Source organism: Cupressus sempervirens, chromosome 9 (genome assembly GCF_028749045.1).
Source record: "Cupressus sempervirens isolate cs-2001-9-10 chromosome 9, ASM2874904v1, whole genome shotgun sequence".
Classification (NCBI taxonomy): Eukaryota; Viridiplantae; Streptophyta; class Pinopsida; order Cupressales; family Cupressaceae; genus Cupressus; species Cupressus sempervirens.
In genome coordinates, this window is record NC_143126.1 from 523,347,591 (window position 1) to 523,355,921 (window position 8,331).

An 8,331-nucleotide genomic window follows, 5' to 3' on the forward strand; every position below is an offset into this window, starting at 1 on the left:
GAAGGATGGAAGAAGCCTCCAAAATAGGGAATGTACTAGAATATAGGAACAAAAGATGATCATGTAGAACACCACTGAAGCATGTAGAAGCTGCAAAGATATGTCAAAAGTAACTGTTGATTTGAAGAACCTCCACTAAAATAGAACTTGAATAGGTAGAGAAGACTATAATCTGCATGAGGGCCCTCAAAAGACACTACTCAAATCAAGAGGCACACAAAGGCAAACAACTAAACTCAAAGATATAGATGGCATGGAACACCAAAACCCGAGGAGTTGATCAATTGAACATGAAAGGATAAAACTAAAGCAGGAATGAAAAGAAAAGTCTCTATATGGTAAATGATCCATCTCACTAAAATGCATAGGTACCCAACCATTGCACCCGCCTAGTACATAGGAACAAATACTAAATACATAGCTCACTCCATCAAACCAAGGAAGCATAAGAAACAACCAAAGAACTCACCCCCCTAATGTAGACAAGGGTGACGTGACAAGAAATTGTAAAATTGGGCCAACAGAAATGCATGTCAAGGAACCATGATCAAGTTGCACAAAACAACACATATGTGTGTGCTAAGATAATCAATTTCAAAAAATTCCTAAGGCTAATGTCAGATAAGGTAATCAATTTCAAAATAAATTCATCTCTGTTACAACATACTTTGGAAATGGTAATAAGAAGCTTTGGCTTTGACCTAACCTCGAATCCAAATTTGAATTCATGCCTAAACTCAACAATATCATTTAAAGCAAGATAGCATGCTTACATTTTATTGGAAAGACTCCATGAAAAGATTGCTACACAACTAAAGAAAAATACATCATACCCACTCTCAGTGTGACACAAATAAAGATGTATTAAAATGATAACAATCAACTTCACTTAAATTAACATATATTATCACATAGGAAAACTTGACAACCTTCGTCAACAAAGTAGGTGGTACATGCTCACTTCCATGCCTGCTTAATGTATTTGATGTATCTATTTCAAAAATGCCTTAGCCACCAATGCACATTTTGTTTGAATTTAACCCACGTTACGAACTACTCATTTACAAATAGTGATACATTTTTCTCCTAGTTAGCAATTATAAGACAAAAATAATAGCAACAAATATGAAGAAAAACTGTAAAGATGGATTAAAATGCAATAAAAAAGAATGGTCATGAATTAGAACAACTAACAACATGAATTGAAAGAAGAGTTGAAAATGTAAAAGGCTACAGGCTAAATATTACATTGATTTAATTAAGAGACTTCAACAAATATCTTACAAAATAGAACAACTCTTACATGCATCAGATAAATTGTAAACAGGTTAAGAAATTTAGAAAGGCATTGTTGTCTCTATATTATTTTCAACAATATTGAAATTCTATAGTAGACATTAGAAATTGTCACTTGTATCGAATAGACTATCCAATACATTCAAAAGAGACATAACAACTAGCCGCAACATAATTAACAAATTTAAAGTGCATGAAAAAGATAAGTTTAAATGGGCCTACTATCATGCATGCTATCCTCTATTTAGCACTTGGTGGCTTCATAATCTGAGTGAGAAGAATGGATCATCCCTGAGAAAAGCAAAAGCTTGACAAAAATATCTCCAACTCTAAGGAACAAAAGGAAAAATGTGAGAAAAATAAGGTAACAGTATAGTGATTGCATAGAATGCAAAAATGATCCTCCTAACTTGCGTGCAATTAAGGACTTGAGCACATTCATTTGTAGATCAATTTTTCAATATCGACCAACAATTGCAAAAAAAACTTAAAACAATCAAATGATTACCTGAGTACCCATCAAGAGAGACCCCAAAGATTGTTGAGTTCCATTGAATTTCAAAGGATACGATGTTGTTGCCCCATTCAAAATGCAGCATGAACATATCCAAAATACAACATAACAATTGAAAAAAATAAATTCCAAAAATGAAAAAATAAACAAAACATAAAAGGAGGCATGGCCATGCATAAATGACAATAGAAGGCAAATAAAACCCAAAAAAAATGAATAGGGAAGTTTGTTCCCAAGTAAATGGTTAGTAAACTAGAGTTGGAAAGGAGAAAATATCCAAGTCCTTGTTGGTTAGTTGCTTACAAATTATTTTAGGGCTAGGGTTTATGAGCAATGCCTAGTTAGTCTAAAGATTGGAGTTTATTATGATGAGAAATTGTGTGATGTATTGCAAATAGATGTTTTTCACATGTCATTGGGAAGACAATGACAATTTGATAGCCATGAGTTATTTAATGGTCATTCTAACACTTATGTGGTGTAGCAAGGAGGTTCCAATCGTAAGTTGTTATCTATGTAGGAAAAAAGGGATGGTAGATGCAAAGTCATTAGGATTTGCCCCACTAGAAAATTCATGCACGAGACTCTAAAAGACAAAGAGACAGACAAAGAGAAGGATATTTGTGGTGAACTTGAGGATTTTAAGGCATAGTTGGCATCATTGACCTTATTAGTTCAGGGGATGATGACAATGATGAGAGCAGGACAACATTGTGAAGCTAATAGTAGAATATATAAGGATCTTGTGGAAAGGTTTGGTGATAGGTTTTGATGCATTAGAGTGGTGAGAGCATACAAAAAAAAGGTTCATAACAAGGTTAAGTATGTTGCACAAAAGATAATGATGGCAGTAAGGATCAATTGTCTGTTGTTGATGAGAAATTCGAAGGGAATGCTAGACAAAATGATCTATTGAACCTGAAGAACTGTAGAAAAATATAAAGTTGAGATTGCATATGAAGAAGACTTGTGGAACACAAATGAGCATGGGATTCATGTTTCGAATCTTGAAAGATGTTCATAATTCCTTCTTATGAAACGTCATTTTATCTTGGTGTGTTTGATGCAAGAGCATCTTAGATTCTTGGCGATCTTACATTATTTTAGTAGAAGTTTTATTATTTTGATTGTGTTATAAAATTTGGATGATCCAATGTGCAGATCATCAATTGTGTGTTTTATCTTGCGCAATTTTTATGGCTAATTGTGGACCTAGTGAGGATCATTCTTATATGATCACATGTTATTTAGATTCTTATTAGTTAAGTTATTTGTCTTTTTCCCTCGAGTAGTGTGTTCTTCATGAGAACTTATAGCCATGAAGGAAAATTCATTGCACAATGCATGAATCAAGTCCATGGTTTGAGAGTCTTTGTAGTGATTATTGGATCATGTGTGGACCTATGGGTTGGATTGTGCATCTCCAAGCTATTGTGTGATCAGTTGTTGATCTTATCTTTAGGGTTGTTCTAGCTATTGTAACACATTTTCTTGTTATTAGGAAAATTGATTCTCTATGGGCTGACCTATTGAAGGTTGTAAATAAATGAAATGTAATAAGGTGTATTGGAATCATAAGAGAGGAAGGGAGGGCTAGTAGATGCTAGCTCTTGGGTCCTGAGGGATCATAAGGAAGATCTGAGTTTGATTTTCTTTGTAGTGGTTGTAATCATAAAGGCCTTACATCCTAACATGTTTGACATTGATTTCATGTAATAAGATACTTTCTAATCATAATAGTGTTTTTCAAGTTATGTCCTTGTGTATTTCCGCAGTGCAACTCATTGTTGCAAGGTTTGGACATCTTCTTTGGGGATTCTCCCTCCTTGAGTTGCAAAAAATTATCTTTCCTTTAAATTGTCATAAAATGTTTTGAATCAATACTAAATAAACTCTAATGAGTGTAATCAATTATCACTCATGGAAATGGTATGTCATTTATATTCTCTTATGTATTAGATTAGTGCACACCAATATACAATATGAACAAAAATAACTACTTTTGCTAAATTATTATACTAGAATTGGATCTCTTATTATGGTCCATTAATGTAATTATTTACAAAGTTATCTTTTAAAAGTATAATACCAACACAAAATGTGTTCTTGAATATGCAAAGTCTCCCATAGAGCCATTAAGCATATTGGGAATGTTTCACATATTTGGGTGCAATCTTACTCTTAAATTTATTAATAAATGCACATATACTAAATTATTCAATGATTTGATTTTATCCTCTTTCAACCTTTCCAACATTTAATGTATTCACTATACTTTTTTAAAAATTCACATCACCTAATTTTTCCCAAAATTATTTCCCATATTCTCATGCAAATATTCACCTAACATTGAAAGGTTACCATATATATTAAATAGTCTTGAAAAACAAATCACACATTTAAAAGAAATAATGGCTCATTAGGTGGCTTAATAAACATATATGTTATAATATCCTTTATTGTTTGAGGTCATATATCAATACCGCATTCATGCGACATATGATAATAACAAAATTGAACATGAATTTTACAAAGGTAGGAGATTCTTTCCTTGTTAATTTTTACATACCAATGTTTGTATTTTTCAAAATATCTCTGGTTGATGCTAGTAATTGTTAATATCGAATCATCCACAAAAGTTTTATATAGTTCAATTTGAGTCACGTCTTAAAGTTTCTTTGGACGCAGATCATTTTTTTTCTTCCTACCTCTTAATTTTAAAACATTACTAGCATTAGGTGAAGCCCTTTTATTATCATAATGTTGAAGTTGAGGAAAGTTTAACTCCATGTCTCCCAAGAATCACTTGCATGCAAACACCTGTCACAGAAAGAGAGAATCAAAAGCTATGGAAGCTAGAATTCATAGATCCATAAAGGATGAAACATTCTTGATGTGCAAAAATGAATGAATGTTACAAAGAGAGATCAATCCTTATAAAAGGAGATGAAAACCCTAAAAGGTAACTAACTTAGGTTGCATGATAATAATTAATAAAAGAATATATTATTATATGCCCAAATTTTAGCTTAAGTAAACTAGAGATAATAAGTGACTTAATAATCAAATCAATATGATTTAATTAATAAGAAAATACTTTATTAATCTAACACCCCCCCTTAAGATAAACTTAGGGAGCAACTAAAAACCTAGAAATTACTACTGAAAGTAGATTTAAGTCTTGGCAAAAAAGGCCTGATGAGGTACCCAAGCACGACTAAATCTTTGAAAACAAGAGAAATAGAGAAAACAACATGGGAAAAACCCAACTTGAAAAAAGAGATGGAAAGAATGTTGAAAGAACTAGTGAAGGATGGAAGAAGCTTCCAAACTAGGGAATGTCCCAGAAGATAGGAGCAAAAGATGATCATGTAGAATACCATTGAAGCATGTAGAAGTTGTGAAGCTCAGTCAAAAGTAATTGTTGATCTAAAGAACCTCCACTAAAATAGAACCTAACCAAGTAGAGAAGATTATAATATGCACTAGTGCTCTTAGAAGGCACTACTCGAATTAGGAGGCACACAAAGGCAAACAACTAAACTCGAAGATACAGATGACATGAAACACCAAAGTGCAAGGAGTTGATCAAACTAACATGAAAGACTAAAACTAAAGTAGGAATGAAAAATAAAAGCATCTATATGGTAAATAATCCATCTCACCAAAATGCATAGGTACCTAGCCACTATATCTACATAGGAACAAATAATGAATACATAGCTCACTCAATCAAACCAAAGAAGCATAAGAATCAACAAAAGAACCCCTTAATGTAGACAAAGGCGAGGTGACAAGAAACTTTAAAAGTGGGCCAATAGAACTGCATGTCAAGGAATCACGATCAAGTTGAAAAAAAGAACACACGTGTGTGCTAAGGTGATCAATTTTAGACACATCATGAGGATAATGTCACAGAAGGGAAACTTACTAGACAAAGGAAGATGGAAAGCTAAGGCAAAACATAAACCCCCCATGTCACTTTAATCAGAGTAGTGCATGTACAATAAGGCACAAGATATAATGAATCCTAAGAATACAATAATCTATATGAGTGTCCTCAAATGACACTACTCGAATTAGAAGGCAAAACAATTGAAATGAAAATAAAGATTTAATATGACACTTTATCTCAGTGCATATGCAAAAATGTATACAAATGATATCTACAAAGACCAAAAGAAGCATAAGGCTGTTCAATACCATAGATAGTAGAATCCATGACAAATCATCTAAAGCAATGAAATTGATCCTCGAACCTGAAACAACCAAGATATCCACCAGAATGCAAAAATAAAAAAATTCAAAATATTGAATAGAATGTTCTTGGAGTAGCATATGAAAAAAAAACCATCATCACTAGAAAAATCTCTAAAGGACCTTTCCAATGATATAAAGGATTCCCAAATCGGAGATCGGATGCTCAAGTTATGTCTCCCAGAGTGCAAAATAGAATCCCTGGCTTTGATTGCATAAGTAGGAAACCAAACAACATCCAAAGTCCAAATATCCTAAACCATCACGATAGAGTCAAAAAGAGCTTTCCGACAATATAAGTTTTGTCAAAAAATACTTGTGTATGACAAATATATGACCAAAATACAATCAATAGGTCTCTATGACAAAACAAATCAAAGAAATGATTTTTTGAAGGTCGTCAAATGATAAAAGTTTTGACTTTAATAATTAGTTTCAGGTTAGACCTTGAGAGCTTATCACTAAAACTCCATAATTGGGTCATTGGATCATTTTAAATGCTTCCTCTTTATGTCTCTTGTCAAAAATTTAAAACGTATATTTAGACACCCACTTAAAGGTTATTGGGTAAGTACACCAAGATGTTGTCCAAAATGTTGGAATGTTCAATTGGGAAGAATACTTCTGAGAGGGGAGGGGGGGGGAGGGTGAATCAGAAGTACCAATTGTTCTCCTTTCAAACCCTTAATAACATATAACTGAAATTAATGTGCATGCAAGTAAACAAACATAAAATAAGAGTATGCATCAACACATAACACAAGAGATTTTGGTGACCTAGAAACCCTCTAGGAATAAGAAGGTAAAACTGGGGTGGGGATGACATCCACAAAAATTTACTACAGCAATGAGTTCAACCACTTCTAATGGTTTGCCCTGTTAAAGGTCTACCTTGTAAAAGGCTTTACATTGTGTCAAAAACACTTAACTAAGCATTTATGAACTTAGCCTAATAACTCCCCTGAGTTGATTATGCCTTTGAAATTAAAATTCTATGCCAATGTGCCTAATCCTCTCTATCCTTTGACCTGTTTCTGCATTCTGACCCTGTATACTATATCTGATCTGTGTGATGTGCCTGTATTCCATGTGATTACCACAAGTTTACATCTCTTCTTCACTTCTTTATTCCTTGTTTCCCCTTTTTAGCTATTTACAATCATTCCACTTTATTCTCAAAATGAATGAAAGAATGGAGTGAAAGAATGTAATCAAAATGATCAAAATTCGGTGTCAAAATTTGGTAATTACCCATAGTATCTACATATCTCCTCCTTTGCTTATTACTCCCCCTATAATATTACATCTCTTCTTTGTTCATTCTCCCCCCCTTTTGACACTGATGGCAAAGGGTTTTATGGAATAATACCATGTTTGGCCAAAAATGAGCTGTTGACTTCAGGGAGTGTCTTCAAAGCTGCATCCCAATTGTTTAATGCAATATCCAATGACTTGTATTGGATTGCAAGCTCTGCTGCTAGTTCTACAAGTCCTTTGTGTGTAGAAAGATTGGGATCTTTCTTCAGGACTATCTCTGCATACATTTGCTCCTTGTGAAGTACTTCTAAGTGAGGGGTAATGGAGGATTGAATTTGCATCAACTTAGCTTTTATATTAGCCTCCTCTACTAATAATACAACTAGTTCCCTTTGAGTATGAAGCATCTGAGAAAAATGCTTCTCACTCTCAGCTGGATTGATTTGGAGTTGCATACTGGAAATCTTTAGATTTCTCTCCAAGCTCATTATTTTCTGGCTAGTCTCATGTGTGAAGTTTGAAAAGTCACACAATTTATTGTAAAGGGAGAATATATTCCCTCATACAATTTTAACCATATCTATTTTCTTACCTAGATCAACTTGTCCTAGTATGATAGTATTTGCTATCTTCTCATTGAACTTTCCTTGGAATTTCTTTTCTAACCATTCCATTAGTTTGGCATTGGTGTCATGGTCCTCATTTGTTACCTGATCAACTATATCTAATAGTTGCTCTATACTTGGTCTTGATTCATTTGGAGACTGTAGACTGAAGGCATCCATGAATATGTCCTTGATTTCAGTCAATGCTTGCCTGTATTTGTAATCCTTTCTAAGTGCCACTTGTCTCCTTCTTCTATCCAATGCACTCTGAATTTCATTCATCTTTTCCTCAGTTAGAGTACTAGATTCATAATAGGGTATCTTTATTTCTTCATCAAGCTCAGGAATTCCATAATGAATTGTCCTGGCTACCCTAGTGGAGCTCGAGCCTGGTGTTCTATT